This window comes from Schistocerca piceifrons, chromosome 1 (genome assembly GCF_021461385.2).
Source record: "Schistocerca piceifrons isolate TAMUIC-IGC-003096 chromosome 1, iqSchPice1.1, whole genome shotgun sequence".
In the NCBI taxonomy this organism is placed as follows: domain Eukaryota; kingdom Metazoa; phylum Arthropoda; class Insecta; order Orthoptera; family Acrididae; genus Schistocerca; species Schistocerca piceifrons.
The window spans coordinates 498,974,713-498,988,631 of NC_060138.1; the positions used below are offsets into that span (position 1 = coordinate 498,974,713).

General features: G+C 41.1%; 1 protein-coding gene across 1 annotated transcript in view; it reads right to left on the reverse strand.

Annotated features, from left to right (window-relative positions):
- The window catches only part of LOC124796279 (serine/arginine repetitive matrix protein 2), a 287,456-nt gene that overhangs the window by 123,929 nt on the left and 149,608 nt on the right, over positions 1 to 13,919 (reverse strand). The gene's annotated exons all lie outside the window — the stretch shown is intronic.

A 13,919-nucleotide genomic window follows, 5' to 3' on the forward strand; every position in this document is an offset into this window, starting at 1 on the left:
CGAGCAATGATTGATTGTATCAGTATGACAGTGGTCTGCGGATAGTAACATTTCTGAAAAGGACTACCTATCCAGTGCTCCGACCTGAACACAATGCAATACCTTTGGGATGGGTTACAATGTCGTCTTCGCTCCAGACCTCAGTGCCCAACATCACTACCTTCTCTGTTTTCGGCTCTTGAGGAAGACTGCCGCTCCTCCAGATACTCAGACACTTCACTGAAAATATCCTGGTGGCCGAGCGGTTCTAGGCGCTACAGTCTGGAACCGCGCGACCGCTACGGTCTCAGGTTCGAATCCTGCCTCGGGCATAGCTGTGTGTGATGTCCTTAAGTTAGTTAGGTTTAAGTAGTTCTAAGTTCTAGGGGACTGATGACCTCAGAAGTTAAGTCCCATAGTGCTCAGAATCATTTTTTTTTTAAGTGTCCCCAGCAGAGTTCAAGCCGCCATGAAGGCGAATGGAGCACACATCTCATATTAATAACCTCCAGCGAAACACAAGTATCTCTCGAGCGAGCATTGCGTTCTGCGCGTGCTGTTAACATTAAGTTAGAATTGTCACGTGGTCTCTGGACGACGCTGTTTGTTCAAGGCAAATTCACACTGGTCGTCACGTCACGTCAAAACACTCCACAATGCATTTCAAATGGCGGCACCCAAACACATCGTGAACGTACGTCACGTCAAGTTTTCTCGTTAAGAAAGTTTTGACCGTATATTCGTCTGCTAACATCGTAAGTTCACGTATGTGTACCTTTGAACTCAGTTTTCTTATGCTTTATTTTATGGCAAATCGCAAATGTTCCGTGAAGACCTGGAAAATTTTTCCATTGAGTGTTTTTACACAAGCAAGTTCAGACATCGGAAAGCCAAAAAATACCGTTGACGAAGCAATATCCATTAGATAACGTTTAAAGTGAAAAGGTCAGCTTTAAGGAAGGAGCAAAATACAGTTGTCTATGACAGATAAGGCAAGAGAATAGATAAGGTAAATACGCGCCATTTATTTCTTTATTGTTTTCATGTGTTTGTATGTATATATTTCCACTAGTAAATAAATATACATGTTTTAAAATGATGTTTCATTTTCCAGCACTCCACCAAACAAAACTGGTAGGAGCATACGCTATGAAGTTTGCTTTCACTATTAATAAACTTTGTCGTTATTTAGATTCTCAGTTCATATAACATACCGCGACTTTTTGTAACACGGACGGTGAGTCATAACCTCACTTTCGCCGTTTTGTACTGGGCTAAAAGAATTTACGTGACTTGACGGACAGTGTAAACAGACGCTGACATGACAATGCCGTGACGTGATGCCAGTTCATTTTGCTCTTCAAAGTTGAACAACCCACTCCAGTCCAGGTATCAGATGCGAATTTTTATGGCGTCTACAAAACGCCTACAACGAATCCACAGACCCTACGAAGGGGTTCTGTCCGTACTAGCGATATAATGACATTCATAATTTATAGGATGCATTACGAACAAACCGACGGCGTCCCGAAATCACGTGACCACAGTGAAAATATCTGTGGCTTGGTTCTAAAAGCGCCAATGTCAAGAATTTTAGTTTAAAGTTATAAGCTTCTGAATATTTTCTGTCATTTTCTGACAACTATTAACAATATATTTGGAGCTCTTTGTTACTATCATTATAGCAAATCAACCTAACTAAAGTTTATTTTAAATAATAAATTCCTAGAATTTTCAACTTCAAAATTAAAGGATTTAAGAGGACATTGGCACTTTTTAACATCTTAAATTATTTAACATTGGCCCTTTGGACATCAGGGTCAGGTACACTGAATAACCAGAAACAGGTAATCTTAAGATAAATATTTCCTTGTACTCATTAATTAAATCACTTTATTCATTCCTCAAGAATTTAATAACTGATAGCAACTATTACATGTTCCAAAAATCACATTTTACCAACGTAAATCATGAAAACACAGTTTGGTCTCGTAATCAGGGGCGGAAACCGTTTACTCACATTTCTTAACATCAGACAAATAGTTGGCATACATTATGGTTGATATTGTAAACGGGGAGAGAAAAAATATATCACTCTTTTCCTTCATCACCACCATCCTCATCCTCCGCTTCGTAAGACATCTGTTTCTCTCTTTCATCTGTTTATTGGCTCTCAGGTGACTGATGAAACGCATGTAGAATGGACGACTGCTTACACTGATGTATGGAAAGAGATCCCGTAAGTCCATTAATTTCTTTCCTGAAATGGGTATGATGGCATCAGACAAGCGTAGAGTTTTCTTTCTGTTCAGATCTATCATCTTGAGGAGTAACTGTGTTTGTAGGAGACAATTACTGGCTTACCTGAGCGATACTTCATCCATTTTATCTTGTTCCAAACAATAGGATTCCCTTCTGTGTTAATTTTCTTGTGCAGATAATAACTTCTCATCAAGTCTTCAAAGTTGTATAAGTCCTTTTCTTCCAGCTCTATTGCTGTTGTAGGTGGCTTTTGGGGAAATATGCGTATTAATTTGGCCCAGTCTCTTGGCAGTTCTACTCCAACAGTTGGCTGCGTGAACTGAGTCAGCTTCCAAGTGAGTATGTACAACTTCAAGAAACTTGTGGCTGATTTCCAAACGTCTTTCCTGAATCATGAGTTCTTCTACTACTCGAAGAAACATGATGGCAATAAAAATATTTCTGTTTTATCCGGTACACGAATCACTGTATAGGTGTACCTCAACAATTTCGTCGGCCAGTTTCATCAAATAATAATATAGACAAGAAGCTATTTCTTGGCCCCCTATTCCTGCCACTGTTTCATTACAAATGTAACATACTGGAGAACATTATTTACGTCTCTTTACATAGATGGTCAAGTTGAAGGTCCAAAGTTTTTTTTTTTTTTTTTTAATGCAACACAACAGCATAGAAAAGGAGTGGGTAGACCTTACAACGCCCAGCATCATGAGTACAATTCATGGGTAACATGACGTATTTGTCCCATTTTGCACAAGTGTCAGTCTTCAGTTTGTGGAAGCTAAGATAACGCATCTCACTTCTTGGCTTCATACCTTTGGTTTGGCAAAATTCATGATAGAGCCGGTACATTGCTGAAAAACTCAAGTCAGGAGATTAATATTTTTTAGAAGAATGAGATCGAGAATAATTGCTTTGTAGGAAGGAAACATGTTAATGTGTTCCTTTATTAAATCAATGTCGTAAGATGGAACTATCGGATGATTACAATGTTTACCACTTCCATCACACTCCTTCTTCAGAGCCTCGTCTTTTCTTCGCAATTATTCTTACCTTCTTTTGTGTTAAAGGAAATGTTCCAAGGAACATATATCTGACGTACTTCTATTTTAGTCTGCAAAGAAGGAATGAAAAAAAAGTACTTCCTGGAAATAATTTCGTCTGCTTGCAGTTCCGTCAGGTTTGTTCCTTAAACGCTCCACATGTTTCTTTTCCTCAGACACATGATTAGCTATGATCTGTTTTTTGAGCTTCTGGGTACAATTTGTAATATTCTATTAACATTTTCTCTCTCTCATCGTCATTTAATTTTCCTCCGCAATTTTTCCTGAACTTGCACGATGATTTCACAACTTTAGCAGGTATAACTTTTCCTTTCGGCGTCACGTATTCCTTTCCTGCAGTTTTCAATTCTTTCCTCCGATTTTTCTCCCATAACTTTTCGTTAGCTTTCTTTTTCTGAATGAATGCTGTGGATCACATTTCTTCCTCCCCCTTCCACTGAACTTTGTTGTTTCACTGCCAGGCTGCTGTTGAATTAGATCAATTTCTTCAACCCTTGAAGATCTTTTAACTGTCTTCCATACAGCTATATTCCCTCCATCATTGCTTTCATCACTGCTTTCGCCACAACTTGGAACACATTCATCAGAATCTTCAAACACATCTTCATCAGAACTTGAAATCACATCCGCCAATAATGACGAACATGCATTTCCTTTTATACTGGTATGACCTTACAGAAAATAAAAATGTCATCAATTTAATAGGCGGTTGATAACATTTTAGATTGGCTTTAAGCAGAGATACCAGTCAATTTATGGTCTTGTCTTGGAAAAATTAGGGATAAATGCTCCTGATACCAGTTTATTTTAGTAAACTTACCTTTGTAATGTTCCCCAAGTGTAAGCGGATTTCGTGACTGTGTGTTTTGGTGCAGTAGCTCTGAGACGATTTTACCGCTGCTTAATAGACAGTGTGATTACAATAGAACCTTTCTGTAATTATACTATCTATGTAATTTTGAATGAACCGGACCGGCAACCTTTTGTTCTCTCTCTTTTTGTTCGGCCATTGTCCGGTACGGTCGCAATAATCTGTGTTACGTAGATATTGTTTTTTGTGCTCATTTTGCGTAATAATAACTATTTAATTTCATTGTGTTTACCATTACGACTAAACATACATTTTTTTCCTGAGCTTTTTTCGTGAATTTGATACGTAAGTGTGGCTTAATTTGTGTATGGATGTCTGTTGGTGAATGACCGCATATTAACCGCACCAATCAGTGTAATACTTTGGTTTGCTTTCAAAATAGAACCTGCATCTAATAACCTGCATCTAAAATTTCACTTTTTGCAAAACTAAGTCCGATAATAATAATAAAACCCCTACCATAAATGGCTCCCTTATTACAGGACTTATTTATGTACGTATATATGGCTCTGAGCACTATGGGACTTAACATCTGTGGTCATCAGTCCCCTAGAACTTAGAACTACTTAAACCTAACTAACCTAAGGACATCACACACATCCATGCCCGAGGCAGGATTCGAACCTGCGACCGTAGCTGTACGTATATATGTATGTATGTATATGTATTATTGTAAATCTGGTTGTTGTTGTGGTCTTCAGTCCTGAGACTGGTTTGATGCAGCTCTCCATGCTACTCTATTCTGTGCAAGCTTCTTCATCTCCCAGTACCTACTGCAACCTACATCCTTCTGAATCTGCTTAGTGTATTCATCTCTTGGTCTCCCTCTACGATTTTTACCCTCCACGCTGCCCTCCAATGCTAAATTTGTGATCCCTTGATGCCTCAAAACATGTCCTACCAACCGATCCCTTCTTCTAGTCAAGTTGTGCCACAAACTTCTCTTCTCCCCAATCCTATTCAATACCTCCTCATTAGTTACGTGATCTACCCACCTTATCTTCAGCATTCTTCTGTAGCACCACATTTCGAAAGCTTCTATTCTCTTCTTGTCCAAACTGGTTATCGTCCATATTTCACTTCCATACATGGCTACACTCCATACAAATACTTTCAGAAACGACTTCCTGACACTTAAATCTATACTCGATGTTAACAAATTCCTTTTCTTCAGAAACGATTTCCTTGCCATTGCCAGTCTACATTTTATATCCTCTCTACTTCGACCATCATCAGTTATTTTACTCCCTAAATAGCAAAACTCCTTTACTACTTTAAGTGTCTCATTTCCTAATCTAATCCCCTCAGCATCACCCGATTTAATTTGACTACATTCCATTATCCTCGTTTTGCTTTTGTTGATGTTCATCTTATATCCTCCTTTCAAGACACTGTCCATTCCGTTCAATTGCTCTTCCAAGTCCTTTGCTGTCTCTGACAGAAATACAATGTCATCAGCAAACCTCAAAGTTTTTATTTCTTCTCCATGGACTTTAATACCTACTTCGAACTTTTCTTTTGTTTCCTTTACTGCTTGCTCAATATACAGATTGAATAACATCGGGGAGAGGCTACAACCCTGTCTCACTCCCTTCCCAACCACTGCTTCCCTTTCATGCCCCTCGACTCTTATAACTGCCATCTGGTTTCTGTACAAATTGTAAATAGCCTTTCGCTCCCTGTATTTCACCCCTGCCACCTTCAGAATTTGAAAGAGAGTATTCCAGTTAACGTTGTCAAAAGCTTTCTCTAAGTCTACAAATGCTAGAAACGTAGGTTTGCCTTTTCTTAATCTTTCTTCTAAGATAAGTCGTAAGGTTAGTATTGCCTCACGTGTTCCAACATTTCTGCGGAATCCAAACTGATCTTCCCCGAGGTCCGCTTCTACCAGTTTATCCATTCGTCTGTAAAGAATTCGCGTTAGTATTTTGCAGCTGTGACTTATTAAACTGATAGTTCGGTAATTTTCACATCTGTCAACACCTGCTTTCTTTGGGATTGGAATTATTATATTCTTCTTGAAGTCTGTGGGTATTTCGCCTGTCTCATACATCTTGCTCACCAGATGGTAGAGTTTTGTCATGACTGGCTCTTCCAAGGCCATCAGTAGTTCTAATGGAATGTTGTCTACTCCCGGGGCCTTGTTTCGACTCAGGTCTTTCAGTGCTCTGTCAAACTCTTCACGCAGTATCGTATCTCCCATTTCATCCTCATCTACATTCTCTTCCATTTCTATAATATTGTCCTCAAGTACATCGCCCTTGTATAGACCCTCTATATACTCCTTCCACCTTTCTGCTTTCCCTTCTGTGGTTAGGACTGGGTTTCCATCTGAGCTCTTGATATTCATACAAGTGGTTTTCTTTTCTCCAAAGGTCTCTTTAATTTTCTTGTAGGCAGTATCTATCTTACCCCTAGTGAGACAAGCCTCTACATCCTTACATTTTTCCTCTAGCCATCCCTGCTTAGCCATTTTGCACTTCCTGTCGATCTCATTTTTGAGACGTTTGAATTCCTTTTTGCCTGCTTCATTTACTGCATTTTTATATTTTCTCCTTTCATCAATTAAATTCAGTATTTCTTCTGTTACCCAAGGGTTTCTATTAGCCCTCGTCTTTTTACCTACTTGATCCTCTGCTGCCTTCACTACTTCATCCCTCAGAGCTACCCATTCTTCTTCTACTGCATTTCTTTCCCCCATTCCTGTCAATTGTTCCCTTATGCTCTCCCTGAAACTCTCTACAACCTCTGGTTCTTTCAGTTTATCCAGGTCCAATCTCCTTAAATTCCCACCTTTTTGCAGTTTCTTCAGTTTCAATCTGCAGTTCATAACCAATAGATTGTGGTCAGAATCCACATCTGCCCCTGGAAATGTCTTACAATTTAAAACCTGGTTCCTAAATCTCTGTCTTACCATTATATAATCTATCTGATACCTTTTACTATCTCCAGGATTCTTCCAGGTATACAACCTTCTTTCATGATTCTTGAACCAAGTGTTAGCTATGATTAAGTTATGCTCTGTGCAAAATTCTACAAGGCGGCTTCCTCTTTCATTTCTTAGCCCCAATCCATATTCACCTACTATGTTTCCTTCTCTCCCTTTTCCTACAGACGAATTCCAGTCACCCATGACTATTAAATTTTCGTCTCCCTTCACTAGCTGAATCATTTCTTTTATTTCGTCATACATTTCATCAATTTCTTCATCATCTGCAGAGCTAGTTGGCATATAAACTTGTACTACTGTAGTAGGCATGGGCTTTGTGTCTATCTTGGCCACCATAATGCGTTCACTATGCTGTTTGTAGTAGCTAACCCGCACTCCTATTCTTTTATTCATTATTAAACCTACTCCTGCATTACCCCTATTTGATTTTGTATTTATAACCCTGTAATCACCTGACCAAAAGTCTTGCTCCTCCTGCCACCGAACTTCACTAATTCCCACTATATCTAACTTTAACCTATCCATTTCCCTTTTTAAATTTTCTAACCTACCTGCCCGATTAAGGGATCTGACATTCCACGCTCCGATCCGTAGAATGCCAGTTTTCTTTCTCCTGGTGACGACGTCCTCTTGAGTAGTCCCCGCCCGGAGATCCGGAATATTTTACCCAAGAGGACGCCATCATCATTTAATCATACAGTAAAGCTGCATGTCCTCGGGAAAAATTACGGCTGTAGTTTCCCCTTGCTTTCAGCCGTTCGCAGTACCAGCACAGCAAGGCCGTTTTGGTTAATGTTACAAGGCCAGATCAGTCAATCATCCAGACTGTTGCCCCTGCAACTACTGAAAAGGCTGCTGCCCCTCTTCAGGAACCACATGTTTGTCTGGCCTCTCAACAGATACCCCTCCGTTGTGATTGCACCTACGGTACGGCCATCTGTATCGCTGAGGCACGCAAGCCTCCCCACCAACGGCAAGGTCCATGGTTCATGGGGGGGGGGGTAAATCTGGTATCTACACAAAAAAAAAAAAAAAAAAAAAAAAAATTATATTTCTGTTACATGAAAAACCACTGTATCGAGATACGAGACAATTTCAACAAGCTGGGTAATACGAGACGTGGAGCACGATCCTTAAAAGAAAAAAACAAGACTCGAGACGTGGTTGAAGCGCAGTAAGAAAGGAGGTAAGGTCATTACTGTTTTCCTTTGCCCTTATGTGCTAAAGTCAGTTAGGGAGTGTTAAATTCTAAAAAACGTTGCTCACAATAGCTTGCAAATTTTTGGTGAATTTTGCAAAACGTAATGCTGGCAAAATGGACGCTTTCTACGACGACTGAGAATCGTAGCTAGATGATTCTAAAACGCTGTACCTTAACAGAAATTCTTACTAAATAACATACGCCGTGTGTAACTTGAGGAGAATTAACGGTCAATTTTATTAAATTCAGTGAGGTGTATTTTTTTTAATTCATGGGCAAATTCGGTAGAAACATTAAAATGACTACACCGCCCGGAGTAGAATCAGAAGTAGACAGTGACGAGCAAAATATGGCGAGTCACGAAACTCAAAATAATGAATTACCGGTGGGTGAAAATGCACCTACGGCTGAACATACTGAAGAACTCACCCAGAGTGAATCGGTACCTACTAATTTCGTGGAACTGTTCACATTTTTCAGAGAACAGATGCAAAGTTTACATCGTGCTGTTCATGAACAAAATGCATACTTTATAGAAGTTCAGAAAAAATGTAACAGACAGGTTATATGCAAAATTACAAAATGTGACTGACAATTTGGATGCAAAACTGCAAACTGCAGCCATTGAAATAAAAACCAGTATGAGTGGTAGTTTAGACGCAAAACTGCAAAATGTGACTGACAATTTAGATACAAAACTGCAAAACGTAACTGACCGATTAGACGCAAAACTTCAAAATGTGACCGACAGTTTAAATAGAAAACTTCAAACTGCGACCACCGAAATTCAAACGCCACATCACATACAAGAAAATGTCGCCAAACAAATTCGTGACGACCTTGATAGAAGATTTAGTAAAATTGAAACGAACTTAAAAAATATTAGTGATGAACTGACGAAATGAGAAAAACATACAAGCACTTGGCCGAAGCTGTCAATGATGTAACCAAGCAGGTCGCTCAAGTTAATGCAGCACAAAGTACATTGGAAAATTCTGTGCAGCAAATAGCTACACGGTACAGGCACTCGCTACCGAACAGGAGAAATCTGTAGAAGCGAAGTTTGTAGAGAAATGCAATCAGTTCACTCGTGACTTTGTTAACTGTTTGAACATAAAAGACGACCAATTTCAAGAATGTTTACGGAATGAACTTCCGGTAACCGTAAAGAAAGCGACAAACGAAGCTTTGTGTGCAGAAAACATGTTGGGTGAAAACAGGTTTCTGAATGGAAACAGACACTTACACAAGAAGCAGACACGTTAAAAAGGGAGCTGGCAGCGATAATAAACGCAGTAGGCGAGGCTGATTTACGTGTCAATAAGTTGCCAGAGGCGCAGTCTGTGACATCTCGAGCAGCAACACCTATCAGCTGTTCGGCAACAGTGCCCAGCCCGCAGCCCGTTCACTTAGCTTGTGAACAGGGGGGTGGCCAGTTCTCTTTCTAACATACTTGTGGAAGAGAGTTTACTAAAATACAGACAATTCCAAAGTTTTACACTGGATCGCAAAATACCACACCCTGTCTTTTTTTATCAAAAGCTTCCTTGGTGTACTACCAAAGTCATGGAACGATAAACAGAAAATACAGTTTGTCACTACCCATATTCAAGGTGATGGAGCTTTATGGGCGAGTGAAGTAATAGAATACTGTCATACTTAGAGGAATTCGGGAAAGCTTTTCTCAATTAGTACTGGTCAGCAAAAACACAAGAACGTTTAAGGCGTGAGGTATATGACCACGGTGGAGAAGCCTAGCCAAAAAAATATGAATCATGATGGTGGTAATTAAATTCCAAAAACAAAATATAAAATAAAAAAAAATAATTATTATTATTATTATTATTATTATTATACCACCACCATACCTTCAAGGCAAAGTGACGACTTCAGTATTGATATTTCAGGTGCAGTTTGTTCCTCAAGCTCTTCCTATCGCCTCTGTGAAACACGATGTTTGTGCCCACCAAACTGTATAGACTTCACACTAACAATGTGCCAAATGGTTAGGAGAATTGTTAAAGGAACGACTCTTATTATTGTGTATTCCCGACAGATTTAAGTCCAATGTCACAGCACTGTTTCAATTGTTGAAACCAGCAAAAAAAGCCAATGTCGACATTGGCCCTTCTTACAACAAATGTAAAATAAGAGGGTGGGCCAATGTCAAGACTGGCCCTTTTATCTTGATTGGAAGCTTGATAAAACACTTTGGGGCTTACGTCTTAGAATCCCAGTACCTCTCATCCTTAGGCATTGGCCGTTTTAACATTATGAAGAGCTCGCGGAACTACAGGGTGGTCCCGAATTCATGGTACAAACTTTAATGGTAGGTGCAGGACATTGTAACAAGGATATATTGTATAGGAATGTATAGTCCCAGGTGACGCGGTGAGGCGTAAACAGGGGAAATAACGGCCGAAAGGAAAACGAAAGATTTTATTGAAATCGTTGTTGACAAGTGTCATGTTTACAGTAAGTGTTCAAAATTGCGTCCACCATGAGCGATACATGCTTGACAGCGTCGGTGCAGCGATTGGCGTACACGTTCAAAGATGCCTGGTATTTCACGCACACCTGCAGCAGCTACAGATATGCGAGCAACGAGATCCTCATCTGAGTCAACTGGAGTCTCATAAACAAGACTCTTAAGATGTCCCCATAAAAAGTAATCGAGGCAAGAGAAATCAGGAGATCGGGGTGGCCAAGGGACTGGTCCACCACGCCCAATCCATCTAGCACCAAACGTGGCATTCAGGTAATTCCGTACAGCAGTGCTGAAGTGTGCTGGCGCTCCATCGTGCTGAAACCACATGCGGTTACGAATGGCGAGCGGAACATCTTGCAGCAGTTCTGGTAACACTTCTTGCAGAAAAATAAGATAGCTTTCGCCACAGAGTCGCGTGGGTAGTAAGTATGGCCCAATCAAAAAGTCGTTCACAATACCAGCCCACACATTAATACCGAAACGTTGTTGATACGCATGTGGACGCGTTGCATGTGGATTATCTGTTGCCCACACATGGGAATTGTGCGCATTAAAGACACCCTCGCGTGAAAATGTCGCTTCATCTGTAAATAGCACATGACCTACGAAATCCGGCTGCAACGCACATTGCTGCAACAACCACTGGCAGAAGTTCACGCGAAGAGGATAATCTGCCGGATTCAATGCTTGTACTTTTTGAAAATGGAAGGGGTGTAAGCGATTTTCATTTAACACTCTGCATACAGTCTGATGACTCACACGTACGTCACGCGCAACAGTTCTTGTGCTTGACTCGGGTCTATCAGCCACTATGTTCAAGATGCGTTCTTCCAGTCTTGGAGTGCGTACAGCTCTTAATCGACCAGCGTCATGTCTGTTGACGTCGAACGTACCTGTTTCACAAAGTTGACGATGTAACCGTTGAAAAATTCTATGATCCGGCATTCGTCGATTAGGATACTCCGCGCGATACATTCGTAACGCAGCTCTGGCGTTACCATTTGCACGGCCGTACATGTAATGCATGTCTGCTTTTTCTGCATACGTAAAGTCACCCATCGTCTACGGCAGCACAATTGTGAATGGCGCTTGTCCCTACTGCGATACATCATGTTCATCTACTGCCCTCTACCGGCAGTGACACCAACCGATCACTCCATTTCTCTTTCCCCTGTTTACGCCTCACCGCGTCACCTGCGACTATACATTCCTATACAATAAATCCTTGTTACAATGTCCTGTACCTACCATTAAAGTTTGTACCATGAATTCGGGCATACACCAATAAAACCAGTTTTGACAAATATTGACAATGGACCTTTTAGAACCAAGCCACAGATATATGAATCGGTCTTTTAAATGACGTAAGTCAAGAAAACCAATTTAACGCGAAATTAAGAAAAAACTGTTTCAGAAGAAAAATACCAGGAAATAAAGTCTACTCAATCAGCCGTGCCCTTTCAAGGGAACCATCCCGGCATTTGCCTAGAGCGATTCAGAGAAATCACGGAAATCCTAACTCTTAAATCTGGTAGGCGGGGTTTATTAATAGAAGGACAGGTTCTCGCTGATGTGCTATGAAGAATGTGTGACCCAACCTTTGATGAATCCAACTCTGTCGCTCAAATACACAAAGTGAAAGAAACTGCTGATTGCAAAGTTACATCTGTCACATCTTGGTTTGTTCCTTGTTTCTTCAGATAGCGTCGTCTTCTAATAATATCAGCCTTTAAAGTCCAGAATGTCAGAGGTGTCAACTTGTGTAACTATACTTTTACAGGTTTTGTACTACTTTGTAGAAGGTGTTGTGTTATTTGATGAAGGGCAAATATTCCGTAATTCGATCTAAGCCTCTTTGAAATGATACCGTAGTCTCGATCGCGTGTATGTACCACTATAAAACGCGACGTAGCCCAAAGTAGTGACTTATGCTGTTATCAAAAGACCGATTCATATGATAACACAAAATCAATTCTGCTTACTCCAGAGATATTACACTCTATGGTCTACGACGGAAACTTTAAAGCAAAAGATATAAAACGATAAATAAGACAGTTATGCAGTGTTGCAAAATGTCGTCTCTGACGTTGTTACTCCTGCTTCCGCGGCACTAGCGAAGCGCTGTCGGCGCCCCGCGCCGCGCCCCTCGGCCCACCCGGGCTGCAAATGGCCGGCGCAGCTGTCGAGTCGCACGCCAAAGCCGCCTCCGGGCGCCCCACGCCACGGCTCGCAACCGTAAGCCGCTGATCGCATTCCCCGGGCCACAAGCCGCCCGATCCTTTCGCAGCGGCACGCTTCTCTGCCTGCGAGGCACCTGTGACCAGGTCCCTGGAGAGCTGTATCCAGCTGCGACATTTAAAAATAGAAAACGCTCCGAATTTAGCGGAGCAGATCACATCCTCTACTAACACGCACGCTCAAAGTGGACGCACATTAGCAGACGCTTCTGCAGACACTGAGTAGGGTTCAGTCTATACATCCTCATACATCCCGGACAGTACAGAGAAAACAAGAATACGAACAGGGAAAAATGCCGTTTTGATCAACTGTACTGCGTCCATCATAAAAATGTAAACATTGCACTAGCAGCAGGTAATCTCTAAACTTCTTCCGTATCCAAATGCGAGGAATACATTTCAGCATTGGAACTGTATGTTGCGACGTTGATAACATGGCGAGATTCCATGAAGCCATTGAAGTGCCCTCGTCTTTTACGGCGCGCCCTTCTGCATTTCGCCAGTGTTACGTGCCAGGTTGAATGTCTTGTCATTTCTCGCGATAAATCGTTTAACTTGGCACCACATCAGTTCTCCTGCAGTGGCATAGCGAAGTACGCGATTGGTTGAACTTCACTGTACCCAATAGCTGGATAGGCCGCAAGGGGCCCAATGACAGGGCTTGCTTTGCATGGCCACCACGTTCACCCGACCTAACGCCACGCGATTTTTTCCTTCGGGGCTTCATCAAGGATAGTGTGTACGTGTCTCCGCTAGCAGCAGTCCTCCAAGAATTAAGAAACCAGATTGAAACAGCTGTTGCTACAATCACTGAAAAAACACTTAACATTTGGGAAGAACTCGGCTATAGACTTGATGTGCGCCATG